Source organism: Vanessa tameamea, chromosome 2, assembly GCF_037043105.1.
Source record: "Vanessa tameamea isolate UH-Manoa-2023 chromosome 2, ilVanTame1 primary haplotype, whole genome shotgun sequence".
Classification (NCBI taxonomy): Eukaryota; Metazoa; Arthropoda; class Insecta; order Lepidoptera; family Nymphalidae; genus Vanessa; species Vanessa tameamea.
The window spans coordinates 12,482,141-12,507,025 of record NC_087310.1 but is presented as its reverse complement, the minus strand read 5'-3'; the positions used below and the strand labels follow the sequence as shown (position 1 = coordinate 12,507,025).

Below are 24,885 nucleotides of genomic sequence, written 5' to 3'. Positions count from 1 at the left end.
ATAACAATAACAATTCATTTGCAGGTGGATGTTAGCGCCTTACACAAATACCTCAACGAGATCGCGCCGCGCAGCCGCCCTTTGAGTCGTAAGTTTAATTATTTTTTATTCAGAATATCGTGTTAAGCATGAAACCCGCCTGATAGTCACATGACATTACGAAAAAGCAGGTGTTCAATGAATACGTTAAGCAAGACCGAATGGGTGATGCAGGAATATTATGATGATAAAACCATTATTGGTATAAATGTAATAAAATATAATACTTATACTTCAAAACATTTTAAATCAAATTTTACTTTTAAAACATATTCAATGACATTCAAAAACCTGTTGCGTATGTATTGTTAATCTTACATATTTGAAGTATATAACGAAAAATGTACTCTGAGATTGCTAATCTTAGGTCTAAATTTGCTCGTGTTATGCTTACTCGATGCCTCGGTACTACGGCAAACAGCGTTAAGATCCCGCCGCGTAGCCCATCCATCACACATGAGGCTTCCTTTACACATTCTGGAGTATTCACCGTAATCGTTTATGTACACTCATCCCGCTTCGAGACACGGAAAAATGGATGACTTGCAACTTTATTGTCTAATTTAAAAATTACGCTATGGTTTTATATAATTGCAATTGTTTGAACCGTTTCTTAGAAAGGAACAAAGCCTGTCTCTTTTGTGAAGTAGCTGGCAATAATACTTACTGAGGATAACGTGAAAAATATACTGTTCGTTCCGTGGTATTATTTTTAAAACTAATTAGTTTCAATTTTAGGTAATTTTGTATGTAAAAATGTAATTGATCCTATTTTAAAGAACTTTTTTTTTTGCTGTTTTGTAGGTACTATCGTATTGTACAATCATATCGATGTTTTCGACTTTGTTAGTTTAAAAATATGTAATACGTCTTATCAAATGGAAGTCTTGAAACGATCAAACAAATCATTGTAGGTAAATAAATGTAACAAGATTGTTGCAAGCGTGTGATTCATTTTTCTATAGAATATAATATACTCTGTAAAGTTGTTGTAATTTTTTTTAAATATATTGAGATTGAAAGCCACGACACGACAATGCTCGTATCAGTCACACTGTTCACAAACTTTGATCACTCCGGGGAGTCTTTGGAATCCGAACTGAAGGTTGTCCTCATTTCCGTCGGGGAGAACTCTTGTTGATAATCTCCGAACTTTACCATTCGAGTAAAAGTTTGTTTTACTGCTGGTAACCTCAATTGGTTGTTTATTTTCCTTGAAATAAGCTACGATCAGATGAAAAGTCTTCTAGAAGAATCGGTATTTAAAAATAAATCAACTTCAACGATTTGTTCTATTGTATTTATTTTGTTTTATATATTTTCATTGGATATTCAGGTTCCAGGAATAACAATAGATTATGTGGACAATCATGAGTAAAACAGGTTATAACCAAAGAACTATGTTAAGTCGAACGTTTAAAAAAAAGTTTTTTGGAGGATATAAAAGAAGTTGGGACTTCCAGTGAGCGACCTGCGTTTAAAAAAAATACTGAAATTGTAATTCAGTTACAGCGGGCATTAGACACTTACTAAGTCCACTATAGTATCAGAGCGATTGGATATCATTCGAATATAACACTGTAATAAGCATTTCCGTATAAACGAGATATGCCAAATGTATATACCTAATGCATTCACGATTGATATAAAAATACTGCACTGCAATTAAGGTAATGGAAATTGGTTTCGCGATATATATTATTTTTTTCTAGATAATATCGATGTAGGTACATTTCATTTCGCTGTTTCATTCCCACGAGGTAACCCGGTCATGATATAATGTATCTATGTATGCGTATCGAAGTCGAGTTCGAGTACGACCTTTGTATGTAATATTCCTTACTTTTTTTCTTCAAAGCTATTTCGACCTGCTGAATCATAAACCTTTTGTTTTCCTAATTAATGTTTATTAATAACTTTGATTTAAAAAAATAAACATTTCTCTAAAATTTTTCACGTGTTTTTATTTTTACAAAAATCTTTGGTTTTCGTATCTGATTACAATTAATTTATATACATAACTCTACACTATACAAAAAAAATATCGTTCAGAATGGTTAAAATGCGTTGTCTAATTTTATTGTAATTCGTTTAAATTGAATATTTCTAAGTTAACATTCGGAAGTTATTGAAATCGGTACGATTTATAATGTAAGAATTCAGTCACTGATGTTAAAATCTGTGTATTTTAGAGGTATTATGTGTGTATATGTGTGTATATACATATCGAGAATAAATATGTCATCGACAGCAAATTATTTGACTTTACCTAATACTCATTACATTTTAAATTAACATGGTTATTTTTATTACTATAAGTATATAAAACGAGATATTTACCATGTTTGTTATTTTCATTTGGTGGAGCTCGATATTTCGACATTATCTACGAATCGATATCGATAACAAGACATTCGATTTTTAATGTAAGAATCTTAACAGAATATCCCGTTTCAAATACTCATTACATTCAATTGAAATTAGCCGTTTTTGGGTTAATATGTGATTGTTTCTAATGACGTCAAATAGATATTTAATAGAGTGAGTAGGTCAAATCTAACTAGAATAACTTGTAATTCGACATTTGAATCATATATTATTTAATTTCCATATAATAAATAAAGAATTAAATGTACGACAACTTTTGATGTTCTCATATTAATATACAGTTAAAGATAAAATCGAAAATGATCAAAGACTTTGATGTTTAGATAACTGTAGCACCGGATATTTGAAATTCTAAATCGATGTATAGTACGACACAACTTAGATGTAGCATCGGCAAAACCGATCACATTCGAATTAAGTGCGTCTTAAAAATAATCTATCTTTATTTATTTGTTATGCGAAAATGAACTTAATGCAAATGTAATAATTTGTAATGTCATATAACCAAATACATTCGCCAAAATGACGATTAATTGCTTTTTTTTTAATTCCCCATGCTACATTTAAATTGTGTCGTACTATACCTATTACTTGAATCAAAGTTCCCTATATTTTACCAATTTTGAGGATAGCTCTGTGTGTGTGAGTGGAATACTTAACTTGAAGTTAGATAATAATCAATAGTAACAATTTTCATTCTAAAATTAAACAATAAATTTTACTTCGTAATTATGACTTTACAATCGTGAATATTTTTTTTGATCTGAAGGATTTTTATATAATGCCCTTTTTTGGATTGATTCATCACAAAGTTGCAAGTTTAAACAGATGTCATTTATAAACAAAGACATAAAAGTCAATGTTCTTTGAAGTAAAAACGTATTACAACACTTGTATATAAAATAGATTTAATTTAACCTTTCAGATTTCTAAGGGTAAGTATAAGTATTACAGAGGTAGTTAAAGCGTCAGAATTGTAGGAATAAAGGAGACCCTTGAGTGAGTCGTTACTCGGATTGCGCGTCACGTCCAAAGAGTTATTAAAGAAAATCTTAATCACCTCTCTTTCTTTTCGCGCTCGTATCAAGCAGTAACGCCCAGTTTGAATACTGTCCAGCCCAATGGAATACTAATCAACTGCTGCCTCCGAACTTTTCAATTTAAGTCCTAAAAAGTTGAAGGTTTCATATTAAATAGATGAAGTTGAAATACGATTACGCATCGATTGCGTTTTAATGTGCAATTCTAGTGATTCATTGTTTCCCCTTTTTTGAGATAATTTTAAAAGTCCGATGAAATCTCATAATTATATATAATATAATTGGTGTTTAAAGTCGCGCTAAATGAGATTATTATAACCACAATTACAAGATTTTTTGGGCTTCAAATTAATGGTTCATATTTGTTTATTACGTGTATGTGATTATATTTGGTATCTTGGTAAGAGTGACTTAAGATGATCAGGAAAATTAGAATGGAACTTAATTAGAGCGTAGACAAATAAATGAAAATTTAATGAAGATCAAATTGTCTAAATACAAGATCAAGTAAATAATCAAAGTCAAGTGGGACATTAAACGAGTCGTGTAATTACGAAATCTCATTACGAAGCGTTGTAATTTGCGTATCGGAATTTACGAGCGACTAAACTTTAAACAAATGATAAAATAAAGTTCTAGATAATTTGAATTGGACTGTCTATAATTAAAAAACCACAGAGTGTGCTGAAATTTTATAAAAAATGTGTTTTTTTGTAAAAAAAATTAACGAGAAAATGAATTGTAGTTTTATAATAATAGTACTTCGAGATTAAATAAAGAATGATTCCTTAATATATATGAATATTGTTGAAATTTAAATAAATACTCAAAAAGAAACAATATCTGTTTCAATTCATTACAGACTAAGAAGCGTTCAAATCGAATTAACAATAAATAAAACGATTGCTCTCGTCTGTATATTTCAAAACTTAGATAGTTATTTAATTAAGACTAGAAACAAGTGACAAAATAATTTCCTCTGAAAAGACGAAACTTCTAACGTGAGTGGTGTGACCTTACTGCAAGTGAATCGAATAATTAGTTACGCCAGTAGGGCGTCTCCCTTTGTTAAAAGTTTCTATATTTACCTATTTATAAGAACTATTATCGCAAGTGATCGAAATTATCAGATTCGCTTTTTGCTATGAAATTTAATCAAATACTAAAATATTACAGGCACTGTACTTATACGTATATAAATATGTACTTAAGAAAATAAAAAGGTTACTTTTTTGCTTTATGTTATAAATATAGTATGTTGAAATAATACCAGATCTATTATATCTATCCATAAACAGGATGTGAATGGAATGGCATTAAAATTTCAACAACTCTTAAAATATTTTTAAGATAATGTGAGAATTATTTACGTATAAGTTCACTTGGTGGGCTGAGGGCTTTGTTTGATTACGAATAATTTTCGGTTACGGCTTCGCACTCGTCTTAGCGGAGGGGGCAGCAGGTACTCAGTTATTTTTTATAGTTATATATTTTATAATACAGGTAGGCGGACAGGAATATGGGCCATGGTAAGTGGTCGCCATCATCCATGAAGCGTGAAATCGTAACAGACAAACTCACTTCCGAATGACTGTTAGCTCAGAACAATGACATTTTAATTTTAAAATTGAATAAGAACGAAGACCAGGAAGCGATGTGAGTAAAAAATTTCAAACCCACGAGTAACTATCTATTAATAGTAGAAACATCCGCAAACTCGTAAATTTTATTATAGTCTCGTGGAAAATATGCCATTCGATAGTAGGTAATAATTAAAGTTGTGGCTGTTAGCATCAGATAGTGTAAAGTATTTTTTTATATGGTTCTCTACATCTCGTGATCAAAGACCGTATTCGCAAACTTAATTTCTACTACTTTTTCTGTAATTTAAAGTTGGATAGCATGTGAAGTTGAACGCGCTTATCTCAGAAACGATCAGTCCGATTTCAAGCATTATTTTTGCAAGCAGATAGTCCTTTTGCTAAAAAAAGTTAAAGAATGTTTTTTTTTGCGAGCATGTGTCCCTGGATGGTTTAAATTGTACCCGGTAGATGGCGCTGCGGTAAGTAAATAAAAAAAAAAAACCTTATTTCACGTTTTTAAGTAGTTCATCTAGTTATTGATATACGAATAAGATAGATACATATATAATATAGGTTACTACCAAAACCATTTAATGTGATCGTTTTAACGGCATATGAGTAGATGTACTGGAGCGTTTGTCTGGGCGGGGGTATATCAAATAAGAATGAAAATCTTGTAATTTAATAGTCCATATGTCAAGTTTTATTCGATTCGGTAAAACAGTGACGAAGTTTAGCAACCTCAAACAGATACGAGTATACGAACAGCGCAGAGCAATTACTATAAGCTCGTAATTAGTAAATGAATTAATTATGTATATGAAGCAAGAATGTCCTATGTATATTTAATGTTGGTAATTAACCTATTTTGTAGCAACAATACAACTGAATTAAAAAGGCCCCATCTAGTCTTTTTTTTTTTATAGTATGTAATTCTCATGCTTTAATAGAGATAATCAGTTGTAAACACACATATATTGGAATATATGAAAGGGTTTATAAGGACAGTGGGTTTAAATTTGGTTAAGCTTTTATTTACTGCGCCATAATCAACGGCATATATACACTTTGTACACTTGTCACGTGAAATTTTATGAAAGATTATCTTGAATGAAAACCCGACGGTGATAAGTAGTAAAAATATCTGTGGCACTTCACTATGAATTTATAAAACATTCCCGTTTAGTCATCCTAAGAGTAACTAACTAACTAGTTAGTAGTAGACTAACTCTTTATGTTGTTTTATTTAAATTGTGAATTAAATAAGATTTTATTTTTTATTTTTAATAAGATTTAATCACTTTAATTTGCTTTATATATGAAATATATCGGTTTTAGATTTAACTCTTTTTTAAATAAAAAGTCGCTATACCTCAAGGGTGCGGAGGGTTGTGAAGTTATATAAAAGGCGCATGCTTAATCCTGATCCCTGGGGCTATTGTCGTCCCCGGTCGTAAGTGTAACACTTACTTTACTCTATACTACAAGTGAAAATACAATACTACAAGTGAATATTGCTTATGTTTATTTTATTTAAAATCCAGTATGTTCATTTAAAATATGAAAGGTTTTTACTGATATAAAATATTTCAGAATAATAGTTTTTTTACTTAAACTAAGCCGTACCGTAATTAATAGCTAAAAAATACAGTAATTCGAAAGATAAAAAAAATTAGGCTCACCTAGAGTATACCTCGTAATTGTTACAATAAAAAAAAAAAAAACCAAAGAGGAATGTCAAAAAACGAGCTATTGATTTTTTAGTTCACATGACGTGTGTTGTCATTGGCAGTATGAAAATAAACTATTATCGTTTTATTTTATTTAAAACATTAAAAAATTTAAAAAATGAATGAATTCGGTAAAATCGTTCTCAAAGTACTTATTGTGTACCAAGAGAAATTGAGATTCATTTTTATACATAAAGATAATGTAAGATTTTAAATTAACATGATTATTTTTATTACTAACAGTATTTAAAACGGGATATTTACCATGTTTTTTTATTTTTATTTGGTGGAGCTGAACAAGACATTCGTAGATAATGTCAAAATATCGAGCTCCACCAAATAAAAATAAAAAACATGGTAAATATCTCGTTTTAAATACTATTAGTAATAAAGATAATGTATTTTAAAACATATTTTAAACAAATGTTTAGTTTCGGGACTGCTAAAAACTAAAGCTTTAAAAAGTTGTCAGAGTTTTCTCTTCACGTAAATAATATGTATATAGATACTTAACTCTAATAAAATCTCGTATAAAGTCTAGCTCGCTATTTAATTCACTGCAACCATTTAAGGCCGCTACAGATATTGTTATTTATTAGCTCATAAACAGCAGACAAGTATATAAGCGACTACGTCATATACGTGTGTTATCCTCTAATAATATTAAATATATTGAGAAATGAGTACGTAAAATAATTTTGCAACTTATACGTGTTGAGATGTTTGTATAGAAACCGTGATAATTTATCTTAGACTTCGATTTATTTCTAAGCTAAGCAGAGGCCATTTGATCCTCCAAGTTTTAAAAATAATGCTCAGGTTACTGAGTAATAAATTCGTTACCCATTTATATTGTTGTTCTTTTAAAATCGGTCTTACGTCTGGCTATGAAATAAATTATTTATTTCGTTTACAACTAGTAAAATTATGCACGAGGCGTTTAGGAAATACCAGTAGCTTTTCGGTTACGAATCAGAATGCTACTGGTAACGGATATCAGTGCAAATGTATAAGCATGAAAGATAAGTAGATACTCGTGTTTTAATAAACAGTTTAAATGTCGCGCCCATCAGTAAATTTAGTCATTTACCAGATCCAGAAATCGAATATAGATGTAAAAAAAAGCACTGTTTTGTAGTGCTGCTTATATTTTTACTTAAAATATTAGTCAAAACGAATGCGTGACAAGAAGCACAGCTGACACTAAATATACTGAGATGAATTGTCCTATAAGCATTATAATCTCTCCATAGTTATGTTAATCCCGTATACGCTCACACTCTGTGTGCACTCTGTATTGTTTATTTGAATTTGCATCTTCAGAATAATCCATAGAGGTTATTCATGCATGCCACTACACATAACCGTGTCCATGTAAAACAATACTAGCTACTCCGCGCGGTTTCAACCGTGTTAATTTTTATTGCTCCATATTAACGTAAATAACATAAAAATATTGTTTTAATACTGAATAGCTGTTGACATATTAGGTGTATGAATAATAGCTATCACAGAGCAGTAGCAAATCACCTTTTTAAGGAATTGCTAATATTACCTTCAATGAAGCCTAAAGCATGTGCTAGGAATGGAGACGACTATAGCCCAAGGTATCAGGATTTGATACCTGTGACAATCCATTACTTGCTTGACTTTTCAAAAGTAATACTTTACTTTGCTGTGATCCGGTTTGAACGGAGAATAAGCCAGTGTTACAATCATCTTTGACCACGTGGTTAACGATCAATTGCGAGTGTAAAGATAGATCCATACTTTTTAAAGCTTCAATTTGTATTGGTAGAGGAAAGCCCACTTACCGTGAGGTGGGAAATTTGTCCGTCTGCTATTCTGATAAAATAAAAACAAAGCACTCTCACCTTGTAACTGAAACTCGTGAAAGTCTTTTATATGAGATGAAAGCATTTCTTAAGATTCTTTTAACAATATGATGACCTTAAAGTTAATTGGAACAATCTCATATATTTAATATTCTCAGAAATATAATATAGAATACCTATTTGAATTTCGATCTATTTCCAGACGTATTGTGTAAATTGATAACATCTTATGAAGAAATTTCTGTTAACTAAAAGCCGTTTTTGAATTTTTTTCCTTTCCAAGTCTATAAATGATTATTTACTAAGATGAAAAAAATCTTATTTAACAGTGCTTTGTGTTTTTAAAGCAATTACTCGTGAAACATCACTGCGGTCTTTTCTATTTTTAATTTGACGTGAAATAATAAAAAGTAATGATGAGTTCTGAAGCCGCAGAAATATCCCAAGAGTAATTTTAGATGTCAAATCGCATTTTGAATTCGTTTAGGTTGACGTGAAATTTAATAACAAAAGCAATTCTGCGGAGCCACCAATTCGCCCGTCTTTCGTCTAATTTTACCGCCTAATAAAATAATTCAATAACATAAATATATAATTTATCAAGATGTTCTCATCTACGATGTCATTATAGTTACCGGGACTGTGACTGAATGTTAATTGTCAGTAGGTTTATTTGTGCGTTTCTTATATGACGAGTATACATTGGCTGTTAATATTTTAATTCGGATGAGTAGTGCTATATATCTATGATTTCTATCTCATTGGTAAATCTTAGCAGATGTTTTCTTGTTTATACAGATATATCGTCAGTGGAAAGGTAAATACTAAATCGATAAAATGGTACGTTTATATACGTTTATATTGGGAAATGAGGTTTACTAACTTAACTTCTAACATCATTTCTCAAAAGTACCAAGTTGCTGCTGTATCGATTCTTTTCACTGACGATATACTAATATTGTCATAAAGTTCGATTAATCGATATTTAAAAGTGCCGAAGCTTCGTCTAGCGGCGAGTTGCAAACATTTTCCACGAAAAAAATAACATGTATGTGACATTCATGGTAACTAGTCAATTAATTACAAACATACATTTTTGTGCATAGATACGTAATACAGTTATATCTCGACGATTCTACAGAGCCGTGAGCACAAATGAAACTAAAATACAATAAATATGAAAATTACTCTCTTTAAAATATATGTATTGATTACATAATATTTGAAAGCCAAGAATGCGTCAGCATGGAAACGTTTATTTAGATTTCAACGTGAACTGGCATATTTTGAAGTATACCGCGAAATGTTCGTGGAACACAATTCGCTTCACACAACGGAAGAAGCCTATACAACTCCTTTTCTAAACAAAACTTGCAAAACTGCTTGGAACTTCTTGCGAAGTTTTTTGTTCTATTTTTATGGTTTCCAAAATAAGTCTGTTGTTAAAGCAAAATAAATGGCCGCTGTATTGTGAAGCAAGTCGTTGTTTTGAAATGAAATTAAACATAATACATAATGTAAATGTATGAAATGTGTTATTTATTCGTGAATTCGTAAATACGAGATATTCATTCATTTTTAGGACTTGGTCTAGCTCATCATGCAGTCGTATCGCATCTGATTGGTTCCGTGTGATGACTAGTAACTTCTTGTTTTTGTCCAACTCTTCATATTTTGTGCTATTCTAGTACCTCGCATATTATGTGCGAAACCGGCCCCTCGGCTGGTTCCTTTCATCATAAAAATATTATGTATTACGTAGTGTATTAAATATGTACATATATATTACGTGTGCATTACCTGCTGACAACTTATTTCTGCAAGTATTTATAAAAAAATCAGCAATAATATAAACAGATGAAATACTTTACTTTTTTAAACACACTCACTAAAGCTCTATTAAATGATACGAACACGCTTGCAGCAACAGTGGTAAGTACTATTCTGTGCAGTAAATTAACCAGTTTTACTTCTTATCCTAACTGCCCTCCAACACGAAGATACCGAGACAAGTCTTGGTGAACAAAGAAGTGCACATCCAGTTGTAACGATCGTAAACAATATATATAGCCTTATTTTAAAAGCGTACTATTTTTTTTAAACACTAGCAATACCCAACAGAGACGTACCCGTATGATAAATAAATACCCGTATAATAAATTAAAATAAATTTATTTTAATGTATTATATATTGTTTATATGTTTTTTTTTCAATTTACGAATTATCCCTAACATAACGTATGTATATCTATACGTCGTCGTGCCGGACTTCATTACAGGCCTTTTGAGGTAGGTTTCGTAAGAAGCTCATTCGCTCAACTGTATTTTCGTCGTTACAAAATTGTTCTTCACAAATAATGCTTTTATATTAACGAGATGATGTATATGATTATATATGTTCAGGCTTAAGATTGATTTTATATATTGTTGAAAGATTTTTTTTAATCCAGGGAGTAGCTTTGGACATTTTTGGCCAAAATATTTGACTTAAAATGTAACAGCAACATTTGATATCCGGCCGAAGTTTTAACTTAATCTATTATATCCTATGACAGGTTTAATTGAGATTGAAAATGTGATATTATTCGTTGGTTTTCATGCAGGATATGTGCATTTCGTGGTATATAAATCATGATTTTCGTGGTATATACATCATGATGTAATTTAATTAATAAAATTGTACATAATATTTATTATTGTCAGTATAATTTACATTGCGTGCAGTGGTAACTTTGCATTTCATTTAATCTACTATGATTTGATATTACTTTGACGATTCAAAATTCGAAAGTACTTGTTAGATTCTATTCGAATAAAACATATTTAGATTATTATATAAATAGCAGACGAAATACACGATTGCTATACAAGAGTAATTATCGAAACTAATTTAAGTAAATTTTATTTATCTTAATAGAAACCTTGAAACTAATACCTTTGGAGCTCGAAGAAAATTCATGCTTATCAGAAATTGTTTGACGAAAGGAAATAGAAGATATTTGGAAAGGCTTTAAACACATATAAACTTAACTTTACTAGTCGATTAATTAAACTTAAGCTAGTTGAATGTTATAAAGTTGTACTATTTATGTATTCTATGATCGAATGCATCAGTCGATAACTTGTCTAGGCACGGCAGAATTTATTTGAGAAACGAACGCCGGAAACATACTTGACATTCAATGGAAAAGCGTTGAGCGTATTAGCACACGAAAGGAGCCGACCGTGCGAGTGAGCACGTGACCGCTTTCATTGAATTTTACTATCGGCATAACCTAGCGCCGAGATTCGCCAGCGGCCATAGGTCGAGTACCGGCTCCGTCTCCGAGCATGGTTTTGATTATGATATGGAGAAATATCATAAATGATTTATGACTGACTGAAAATAGAGGAATGTTTTAGAGATTTATTTTTATAGTTAATTTCTCATACACAGATAAAATAGACGTAATTTTCAAGTAATATATGTAAAACAAGTACTTATTGTAAATAGTTTAAACATAGAAAAAAAATGTGGTAACACTTACAACATTATATTAATTAATTTTCTAGACATGTTGTCGTAATTCGTCACTCGCCAGAATATTTGGGAATATATGACACATTCCGATTTAATTTCAATAATTAAATTTATAAATTAAAAACTAAAAATTTATATTTTAATAATTGAAAAAGTTGTCGAAATTGATTTTAAATAATAACAGAGTTTCACAGACAAAATCGTTAAAAATATTAATAATTGGAATAGTAACGACACAATCATTAAAATTATTGTATTGTAATGTTTAGGTACATTACATTTTACTAGAAAGCAATATAATCTATACTTCTGTTTCGCTTTCTCGGCTAAACCCATGTGATGAAATTTGTAAAAAGCAGGTTTGCGCCTTTACGCGGGCGAAGAATAGTATCATATATACTGTTCCATTTTTAAATTAAAAACAGTTTACCTACCTATACTTAAAATGAAATTTCATTATTCATTTAACTTTCAACTTTGTATAAATATTCCTATTTCTAATTTTCGAATTAAAAACTTCACTCATGTCATGTTTTAAATCACGCGTGTTGTATTCATTGAATAATTGTAAACATATGAGCACAAAATTAAAAAAAATGTTAACATGTTCAATACTGCGCGCCTCACACGCGTGTTACATTACAAACTGTAATTAATTGACTAGATGGGAATATTATTAAAAACGAAATTAAAAAAAAAAAAACATTTATGTCCACGTGAAATTTTAATATTTTAGGTATTTTTTATTATTCTGGCTGTATAAAATAAAAATAAGACATTTCGATAGCAAGTTACCCACCTCCACTCTCTTCCACCACAAATAGTAATTTTCTTATTAAATAATTCATGATAATGAAAATTATTTTCTTTTTCCCAATTTATTTTTTATTATCTTAACGAGCAAAGGTATTATTTGGGTAAACAATACAAAGCTCTAAAAGTATCAAGTCAAATCTATCGGTCTATCGAATAAATTTATCTGACGGCCATCAAGATACATTTATATTACAAAGAAATACTGTGATCATTTTCAGGAAAGGAACCCAGGGTTGATTTATTCATTGAATTTTATTAATATATTAAAAACGGTTATCAGTTCAATCGTGATAAGAAATAGGGTTCCTCCTCCTTCCAAAGGATTTATTATAATCAATTGTGTATATTTTTTAAAAAAAATTGGCAGCCGTACTGATAACTCTGGCATTGTAATTTATATTTTTATTGATTTAATGTAACTTGGTATATAGGTATAATCGAGTTTAAATTGTAAAGTCGTCACACAGTATCCTTTTGAGTATGTAAGAATATTTTATACTGGGGTATAAAATAGTTCTCAGAGAAAAGTGTAAAAAATGTTACGAGTACAGCAAACGATAGAGCGAACACAATAGCTCGTGAACACTAAACAGGTAGCTAAAGCTCGTCATACACTTGCCCTTTCCGAAGTAAGTTGCCAGGTGTGTTAGTTTGTTTGCGATCATGTTATATTCATGCAGGTATTTCGAGTTAGTTTGCCAGCACAATACGGAATAACTTTAGTATCGATACGAAAGGAAGCCTTGCCTAACTTATGTGGGTCACAATGTTTATCTACAAACATGTTACAGGTTACCGAGTTAAGCGAACGGTTTTAATTGCAACGTATATCAATCAGACCGGCTATGAATCTCAGATTATAAAAGAAAAGGCCGATGGAGCGCGCCGAACATTTTACAACAACAATTAGTGAAGTAACAAAAGCGAATACAAAATCAAACGAATGCAAATCTCGCTAGTGCCGCTCGACAAAGAGACGCTTTATTGATACTTCAAAAGATCTGTCAACTTAATTGTTGATTAATGACGTATTCATATATTGTTAATTACTTCACTCACTAATATATTAAACTTTTTTTAGAGTTATATGTTTTTCATGCTTAAAATGGTCAATGTCGGTAAAGCTGAACCTGCAGCTTTACCTACGCCATATTTATAAAACTTTATATGTAGTTTATATATATATATATATTTAATTCACCCCTTATAGGTATAAAACTTACCTTCGAGGGGTAAAATAAAAAGTAACCTATGTCCTTGTCCGGGACTCAGACTATCTCCGTACCAAATCTATATCGTTTAAGCGGTATAAGCGCGGAGAGGTAACAGACAGAGTTTATTTCGCATTTATAATATTAATATAACGTCTGTCACGTTATATTAATGTCACTACGCCTATCAAAGCTTCGTTACGTGTGAGAGCTGAGTAAATTATAAATGTTTGACGGTAATCATTTGACAGTGACACGTAAATTAATATTACTTCAATAATATAATAGATTTCTCAGACAATTTATATTATTTTTTTATTAGTTAAAAACAAATAAGTGAACATAAAAGGGACGTTTTAAAAGTAAATATATCTTTGCATAATGACAGCTTGAATAAAGTATTAAATTCATAGAAGCTAAATATAAACAGAGGGTGTTTCGCTTAAGTAAAATAAATATAATTTATCGTTGCGCGAGAAAGACGCCTGTCCCCTTCAGGAACTCAGTTATTATTGCATTAGTTTTGACGCAAGGAGAATCCCTGCGAGGCTCCCTAACCGTTAGGCTGGCTTTCCACTGATCAGTGATAGTGGTTAACTTCATTTCGAATATAATCAAAATAATACATTCGTATTTTTATCTTCAATGTTGGTATTTACGGCGAAAGTAATTTAAGCGTGGATGATTGTTTCTTATGGCATCGTTATGCGGATGGCCAAATGGGCCACCTGATGGTAAAGCCACCTTTGATTATAGACACTAGTGCCGTATGAATTTTAATCATTTCTTACATTATCAATGCGTCACGAACCTTGGGAGCTAAGATGTAATGTCCTCTGTGCTCGTAGTTAAACTGGCTAACTCACTCTTCAAACTGGAACAGAACATACTCAGTATTGCAGCTTAGCGGTAGATATTACCTACCCAACTGGGCTTGCTCAAAACCCTACCACAAATAGGTAGGTATTTAACAAAGATTTAATATGTCTTGAATATTTTTCAGAACAGACAAACTATTTTAATTTGCTATAATCAAACGAAATATATTTTACACATTTGACTCTGTAACACTATTAGGCATAAGAGGCGCCTAATAGTTTTGTGAGACAATATCTAAAATATATTTATATTTTGCTTATTTTTATTTTAATAAATTATAGTTAAAACATAAAATTAAATTTAAGTATCCCCAAAGATAACGTCGCTTACCGTAGCGGTACTCAGTCGGTCTAAATGTGTCGTCACAAATTATGCCGCTGTGAAGAAATCTATTATCTTCAAGTCAACATTTGTTATTTTTTATTCATTTTGTTACTCTTATTCATCTTCTTACTATTATTATTATTATTATTTAATCATAAAGTATAGAAGTAATCATATTTAAAAGCAATTGAAATAAATAGCTTCTTTAGTAAAAATATATATCTGTATATATTATAGTGGCCATATTTTGTCAAAATATATATGTATACAAACTTTCCTCGTTTATCGCTCTTTCTATTATTGAAAATATCTATTATATCTGTATATTAACGCATCAATGTCCGTTCGTCGTTCATCCGTTGGTCAAGAAGGAGTTAGCGGAGATACAGACGAAACAGAGAGCGACTTTTGTTTTGGTAATAGATTACACAATTATGAAATTATTGCACTTTATTATTCTGTTATTTATACCCATGAGTACTTTATTGATTTTTATAAAACAATATCTGCTGAGTTATTTTTCAGTAAAAATCAACATTTAAAAATGGGTTGTTACAGTCAATTAAAGTACTCGTAAAAGTGTAATTGAATACAAATATTTTGATTAGATTTTTTTATAAATAGATATATTAATTAATTTGTTTTTTTTTCTTCTATGAAAATCGGTTTTTGTTTTTTAACGAAAAAGGTTTCATATGCACAGATTGGTATTAGCGTGCAGTAAATTGAAAAATCGAAACTGTCTCGCATCCGTAACGAACTCCACATGCACAATCGATTGACATGTAACGTAAAACATATGTATATACTTTCCCATTAGATTCAATTAAAAAAAAAAAACCAGATTTGATATTACACTGGGTTCAGAATTATTTTTTTCCCGATCCCTCTCATTTCTCTCTCAGCGAACTAAATTAAACATAATTAAAATTATATGAATAATCTACCTACATAATTATAATTTTGATCGTGATTCTTATGTAAAGTAAATTCATTTGGCTGACCTTTACGAAAGTACTATTCAAATTCAAGGATTCCTTGAGAGATTTTATATTTAAGTCGCAAAATTTCTTTCAGTTGTTATAAAAGGTATTTTCGTATCTTTGATACTTTCGTTTCATTTTTTTATTTTCAGTTGAATATAAACAACATGTCATACTACAAGCTTTTATTTAACTTGCAGTTTGCTTATTTCGGTCTAATCATACGTGAATTAGACCGCGTCTTTGAGGAGTTTAAATTTTACATATTGATGTAGTCAATCCTTAGTTAATCTCCTATCCAATGGCAACCTTGATTCTACACCATGGATTGGCTCCAGGCCAAAAAACTCAACAGTTAACAGTATAGACATGAAACTGTGTGTACTATAAAATGTATTTCTTTTTTTAAATTAGTTTTTACGATTAAATTATTTTAGTAAGCAACCTAAATTAACGATTATGTTTAATTTGAAATTTTTGAATGTCGCCAACTTGACGTGCAATAAGCGCACTTACTCTACTACAATTTACAACTATCATAACCTCACAGAGGTCAGACACCGTGCTAACATTACACTAGGCCTCATGACGCCAATGCCTTTAATGAATCCTGCGAACATACTTTCAAATTTCCCCGGTAACGTTAGGGTGTCCTTTTATTATATTTTGACACGATTTTATGAACGCTATAACGATGTTATATGATGTCATAAGGGACTCAGGGTCTGATCAAACTTATTCGCGCTTATCCCTCCTAAGCGGATTTAACAAAAAAAAACTCCAGCGGTAAATAAGCCCCTTGGCTGTTACCAGTCAAGCTCAGTCATCAGAACATAAATAAAACATTGGAAGTTATTAGATTATTTTTTTCAATAATTTACCGTAGTCTAGTATACAATATCTTTATTGATTTATAAAACTAAACTACTCATCACTACAAATGATTGCGATTAAATACGAAGCTACCTTGGCTCTTGAGCGATAGTGGTGCGATTTATGATGTATTATGAAAGGCGAAAGATTGTAATCCAGCGTTAGAAGTACATTGAACGCTTAATACCAGCAATAAATAAGCAAACCGGTTTTGATCTTCTATGAAACTTGGCCACGGTGTAACTGCCGCATACAATCCTAATCCATTGTGCCCGTACACGGTTTTAATAGAGGACATAAAATGTGGACGGCACGCCTTGCCCTGGGATCAGTAATGAATATACTTTACAACCGTTTTATTGTTACCATAGTAATTATACTTGTCGACTCATAAAAAACTAGCGTTATTGCCTTTACATTGACTGGTCTCCTTGTAGTTGCGTTGTCTCATAGTCTGTCTTAAGATTTATTTAAATTATACAGCTGTTATTTTATTAATTACACATTTGCTATTTATATAGAGCAATAAATTTTAATTGTAAAAATTAAAAAATAAATACGTTTCAGTATTTATAACAATTATTTTCCCGTAAATAAATCTAGGTAGAATCTAGATGAACAAAAGCAATTGTAGTTTATTTTTTAGTACGTATATGTATAATTTTTATAACTTCTTAAGAATTTCAATGAAAATGTATATAAATACATATATGAAAAAAGATGTCGGCCGCTTCTTCGCTCTCGTTTAAAATGTAGCCCGTGTCCTTTCCTGGTTTCAGTTTGCTTTATAACAAATTTCATCAAATTCGATTCAGCGGTCATGCAAGAGCAACAGATAGACTGAGACAAAGTTACATTCGCACATGTTATATTAGTATAGATAAGTATATATGTATCCACTGCCTTTGAGGTTTGACTTGATAGAATTTATTAAATATTTTCTAACATTATGGAACGTTCTAGACCAAGAAATCACCCATTTAAGCAAACGATAGCTCGTAGTTTTAACAAGTCTGTCGCTAGACACGATACTAAACATACCAATAAAACATTTTAGTGTTTCTACTTGCTGTCTGCTGATTTACGTTTTATCTTATTCTTTTATTAAACCACATAAATCCGTGTTTAGAATACCTAGCCGATTTTCAATAATTTCATTGTAATTAGCTTATTCGAAAGTAATCTATTCTGTCTTTCATATGTTCACGGCTCAGTATCATGAGCTCGATGACTTTGTCATAAAATAATATAATATGATTATTTCATGTGTGTCTTTTGATTGACGAAAAGAGTACTTACTGAGCTTATACTCATTGTTGCTTTACGTTATATTTAACATTTTAAAACGACAAACCAAGTGTGTTTGAAAGAGCCTATTTGAATAAAGTATATTTTGATTTTTGCAATAGCAGAAAACTAATACACCAATCCTTAGGTAGGTAACCTGTTTTTTTGGGAGTGAGTAGTAATTTCATTTATTGATTATAAATATACGATAATCATCAAAGAGTGCTAATCTTCCATATTAATGAGACTGAAAGAAACCGTCAAGGAAAACATATTACGAAAGTTGTCCAAAGGTTTGCTGCTTTTAAATATAAATTTATGATAGTTGATGTACAAAAATACGCTCGTTCAGCCATCACATTTATCCTCTTGCGACTCTCGTTTGTTTTCAAATAAAAAAAGAGTTAAAATTCCAGACTACAATAAAAATCAAGGAGGCTCTTTCGACTCATTTTGAAGGCAAACAGAAAAATGTTTATATTTAAGGATTGTTAAAGATACAAACCCGATCTGTAGTAGTCAATATGAGGAAGGTTATTATACTGAAACGAAAATTGTTTTACTCGTTAGTGGACTTTTTTTATGTTGCTATTAATATTTCGTTTTTTTTTTTGACATTGAATAGTAGCAATCTCCCATTTTAATGAATTACTAATAGTCCTATTTTCCCCTCCAATTAAGCTTATGCTTGTGCTAGGAGTGTGGACGACAATAGCACAAGGGGTCAGGATGAACCTGCGACTTTTTACATCGCTAGGGCCGTAAACCATTCCGTTATAAATATAAGCTACCGATATCTATATAAAGTCCAGAAAGAAAAATTGAGATATTAACATGTGTGGTTGTGAATATTTGTAAGTGTATGTTATGAATACCCAAGTAATCAGGAACGTCAAATAATTAACAATAATTAATATAGTTTACAATATCTATTTTTCCAGTTATTGTTACAATCATCCATTTTCTTCCATTTTTCAACCCAGATTAACAATTACCATGTTAAATTCAAAAATATTCTTTTTCTTTTTTTTTTTTAAATGTCAAACCAAAAAGTATTCATTACATTTATATAATTCTGTGATTGAATATAACTCAATAGCTAGAAGCTATACAACTTTTAATGATTATTTATAAATATTTTATATAAAATAATTTATAGGCTTACTAAATAATAATAAATGATTTATCTGGATGTGTATGGACATCAACACTGCCTTCAGTGAACGTGACTCTGACGTGCCGTATTTTGCTTAATACATTTTCGCCTTGTTATTTTACTGCATAATATCTGACACTGATATGTAGAATCCTATATTCTACGTCCTATTACGTACTCATTTATATGCTGGCTTGCATACGTCGTCATCTTGTGTTACCGCTTCATTATAATATGTTAAAATAATATAATACATGATTCTGTACTTGGGGTACTTGTACTTGGGATAATCTTTTGTTGTCCCGGTTTCATTTAATTCCCGGTAATTCCTCTTAAGCTTTTAATATCTAAAAAACATGGATTTCAAAAGAAAATTGGACTAGAACGCGTTAACTTTTTATTTTATGTTCGAATGACGATCTCTCTAAATATCTGAGGAAAGTAATACATTTACACTAAAACTGTATTTGTATTATTTAGATTCCAAAAACGTTCGATTGTGTTTTAATGTAAAACCAAGACACCGCCCAATCATTACATTACTAAAGTTATATATTATCTGTCGAATAGCTAATCTAATATTCTATAATATCTTTATTATTTAAACCTCATCAAGTTTTTTACGGAGATCAAAGCAACGTTTACGCGATCATAATGCCGAGTTTCATTACATTCCACCGAGTTATGTCGTATCATACATCCCACAGGGATTTACTATGATTATATATTTTTTATATATAATAAATGTATAGTTCATAGAAATAAGTAATATGAATGCCAGAACGATTATATATCAAATATACATACGAATATTCGTCGTCGATTTAACCGCGCATTTTTTAATAAAACGCTTTTATTAAATCTAAGTAGTAAAAAATATATAATATGTTGTTTCAAACAACATAAAATGTAAAACTTCAGCTCAATCGGTATGGTGGACCTTGTTTAAAATTATTTTGCAAGATATTAACTGAAGGCGAAGTAAAATAAACGCTTGCAAAAACATTTTAATGTGTGAGACTCACGCGATAGGTTTGCCTATCTTATCGTAAAAATGTAATAGTTATATTTATAGAGGTGTATAGTTGTGTTCTACTGACGACTTGATGAATCGATTTAATGAAAATCAAATTTTAAAAGTATTTTGTACGATTTTTTGTTCCAATTAGTACAAATAAAAATTTCCGTTTATTATGGCTTTCTCGTTCAATCTCAAATAAAATTATTTAATCTCACATAAATTTAGCAGAAACGTAAAACATAGTCGTAATTTTATGATGAATGATGTACATATATGTATATGTGTCTGTGCGTTATAGTGCAAGAACCAGAAGCACGGAGGAGCAGTGTTCGTGTGTCCCAGCGCTCGAAGCTTCCGCCAATACGTCGCCGTCCATTGTAACGTCGTCGTCTCATCGGCGAACTATTGTTTCACTGATAGTCTTTTAGTTTATCTATTGAGATGTTAACGCACGATCGTTTATTAATAGCACGTGAGTGATTACTACTTCAATATTTGTCTCATTTAAAAAAGTATAATTTAGGAATGAAAATGTATATATATATATATATTTATAGTTAACTTGTAACGTTAATGTAGTAATATTTAACCTCCTTGTTTTTATATCATTTTATAACTTATGTCATATGTCACTCTTAAGAACTATGTACTTTTATTATGTAGAATAAAACCGTCTATACGAGGTGTTATCTTATTACAATTTATTCTACATAATATTTTAATGTGTTTACAAGATGGATAAATACTTGAGACCTGATCGCTTAGATATTGATCCCTCCAATAGTTCTGCAGCGAAACATTGGGAACATTGGAAAAGGACATTCGAGAGTTTTCTATCGGCTTCTGATTTTTCTCACATGTCAGAAAAAGTACTGACTTCTTATAAAAAACTTGATTTACTTATAAATCATGTATCTTCTAATATATATACATACATCAGTGAATGTTCCACGTATGAAACAGCAATAGCTATATTGGATAAAATATTTATAAAACCCAAAAATATAATTTTTGCAAGACATGCTCTAGCAACAAGAAAACAACAAATTGAAGAGTCGATAGACAATTATTTACAGGCATTAAAACAATTAGCAAAAGACTGTGATTTTAAAAATGTTGATGCAGAAACAAATAGAAACGATAACATACGCGATGCATTTATTTCTGGAATACAATCTAATAAAATAAGACAACGTCTCCTTGAAAATTTAGACTTATCACTCGATGACGCTTACAATCAAGCCTTGTCTCTAGAGGGAGCAGAAATTAGTTCTCAGCAGTATAATATCAGCGTTAATGCTATTGAAAATAATAAATCTAGAGATAATAGTATGTTTGTACGACCACAATCATCTGAATATGATAGTAGAAAAAGTTCTTCAGAAGCAACTAATTATAAACGGAAATGCTTTTTTTGTGGTGACCGTATTCATATTCGCAAAAATTGCCCTGCACTAGATGTAACTTGCCAAATGTGTGGTAAGAAAGGCCACTTTGCTAACGTTTGTCGCAGTAAAATATGTAATAATGCGGCAACAATTAAACAATTCGAATCATCTGCATGCATAGTAGCTGCTTCTCCAAGCTCGTTAAAAAAAGCAACGTTGCCTGCCTACATAAAGGGAATTCGAGCACACGCGTTAATTGATACTGGAAGCTCAGTGAGCTTTATTAATGATAATTTTTTTAAGCTTTGCGGATTAAAGAAATTGCCTAGTAATCAAACTATTTCTATGGCATCGACTAATTTCACATCACTAGTTGATGGAAAAACTATTGTATCAGCAAAAATAGGAAATCACGATTACGATGACTTAAATTTATTGATTGTAAAAAACCTTTGTGCTGATTTAATTATAGGTCACGATATACTGGAAAAACATTCATTTTTAGAATTTTCTTTTGGAGGGCCTAAAGAGCCGATAATAGTTTGTAATGTAGCAGAAGCGTCAATTCCTGCCGTTCCTTTATTTGCAAATATATCTGCCGACTGTAAGCCGATAGCAATAAAGTCTCGCCGATTTAGTCAAGATGACAAACAATTTATTATTCAAGAAATTAGAAAGCTTTTAGCTGAGGGTATAATTGAAGAGAGTTCTTCGCCCTGGCGAGCTCAGGTCTTAATAACAAAAAATGAAAATCATAAAAAACGTCTTGTTATAGACTATTCACAAACAATAAATAAATATACGCAATTAGATGCATATCCGCTTCCTAATATAGAAGAAATGATTTCTCAAGTATCGAAATATTTTTTCTTTAGCACAATAGATTTACAGAATGCCTATCACCAAATACCGATACTTGCTAAAGAAAAACAATATACAGCTTTCGAAGCAGATGGAAATCTGTATCAATTTCGACGTATTCCCTTTGGAGTTACTAATGGCGTTTCCAGCTTTCAAAGAATCATTGACTGGGTGTTAAAAGAAGAAAAACTCAAAGATACATTTGCCTACTTAGATGACATTACTGTTTGTGGTAAGACATTAACCGAACATAATGAAAATTTAGAAAATTTTTTAGCTGCAGCTAGAAAGTATTGTCTCACTATTAACAAGGATAAAAGCAAATTCTCTCAAACAACGATAAATATTTTAGGATATAATATTAAAGATCAAGTTATAAGACCCGATGCTGATCGCCTTCGACCTCTAACGTCTTTACCACCACCAAACGATTTACCATCCCAACGTCGGATCGTTGGAATGTTTGCACATTACAGTCGATGGATACCTAATTTCTCTGAAAGAATTCATGCTATATCTCATAATAAAATATTTTCATTTTCTGAAGAATTAGTACAAAGATTTCAATCATTAAAATCAGACATAATTAAATCAGCTGTGTATGCAATTGATTATAGTCTTCCACTTACTGTCGAGACCGATGCCTCTGACCATTCTATTGCTGCTGTTTTATCCCAAGATGGTCGACCTGTCGCATTCTTTTCTAAAACATTAAATCTAACAGAACAAAATCATTCAGCCATTGAGAAAGAAGCTTATGCCATAGTAGAAGCTTTAAAAAAATGGAAACATTATCTTATTGGTAAACCTTTTCGACTAATAACCGATCAAAGATCCGTATCATTTATGTTTAATAACAAATTGACAAATAAAATTAAAAACGAAAAAATACAGAGATGGCGTTTAGAACTGGCACCATTTAAGTACGATATAATTTACAGGCCAGGTAAGCAAAATGATATTGCAGATGCATTATCACGTATTTGTTCCTCAGCTCAAGTACAACACACAAAATTGATTTCATTACATGAAGCTTTATGTCATCCTGGAGTTACAAGAATGGCTCATTGGATTAAAACAAAGAATCTACCATACACTATAGAAGAAATAAGAAACATGATAAAATCTTGTCGTGTTTGTTCAGAAATAAAGCCTAATTACGTACGGAATCCTATTCCTAGACTTAACTTAATTAAAGCAACAGCTCCATTTGAAAGATTAAGTCTAGACTTCAAAGGACCAATTCCAAGCAATACGAAGAACAAATATATATTAACAATAATTGACGAATTTTCGCGTTTCCCATTTGCATTTCCATGTGCCGATATCACTTCAAAAACTGTTATTAAATATCTAAACGAAATATTTCTTACATTCGGTATGCCATCTTTCATACATTCTGATCGTGGTACAGCATTCATGTCTTCTGATTTAAAAGAATTTCTTTATAATCGTGGCATTGCAACCAGTCGAACTACACCATACAACCCGCGAGGTAATGGTCAAGTAGAACGCCTTAATGCTACTTTATGGAAAGCTGTACAATTAGCAATACGTTCGAAAAACATGTCTATTGAGAATTGGGAACTCGCCCTGCCTCAAGCATTACATTCTATCCGCTCTCTTCTCTGTACTGCTACAAATTGCACGCCACACGAAAGAATGTTCACACACACAAGAAAATCAGCAAACGGTGTATCAGTACCTAGTTGGTTGATAAATTCGGAGCATGCACTTATGCGAAAATGCAATCGCACTAATAAATATCAACCACTAGTTGAAGAGGTGGAATTAATACACGTTAATCCAGATTATTCCCACATACGTTTATCGGATGGTAGAGAAACTACCGTTTCAAATCGTAATTTAGCACCTTTAGGCCAAAGTCAAAGAGAATTTGATGTTTTAAGTGAAAATGAGGTACCGATTGATGAAGAACAAAATTCACCAA

At 31.1% G+C, this 24,885-nt stretch overlaps 1 protein-coding gene across 2 annotated transcripts in view; it reads left to right on the top strand.

Moving 5' to 3' along the window:
* Nucleotides 1–24,885, top strand: part of LOC113402151 (beta-arrestin-1) — an 84,131-nt gene that overhangs the window by 34,518 nt on the left and 24,728 nt on the right. For both annotated transcript variants that reach the window (XM_064220732.1, XM_064220729.1), the window contains exon 2: nt 25–88. The gene's annotated coding sequence lies outside the window, so the exon portion shown is untranslated. The remainder of the gene's footprint in view (nt 1–24; nt 89–24,885) is intronic.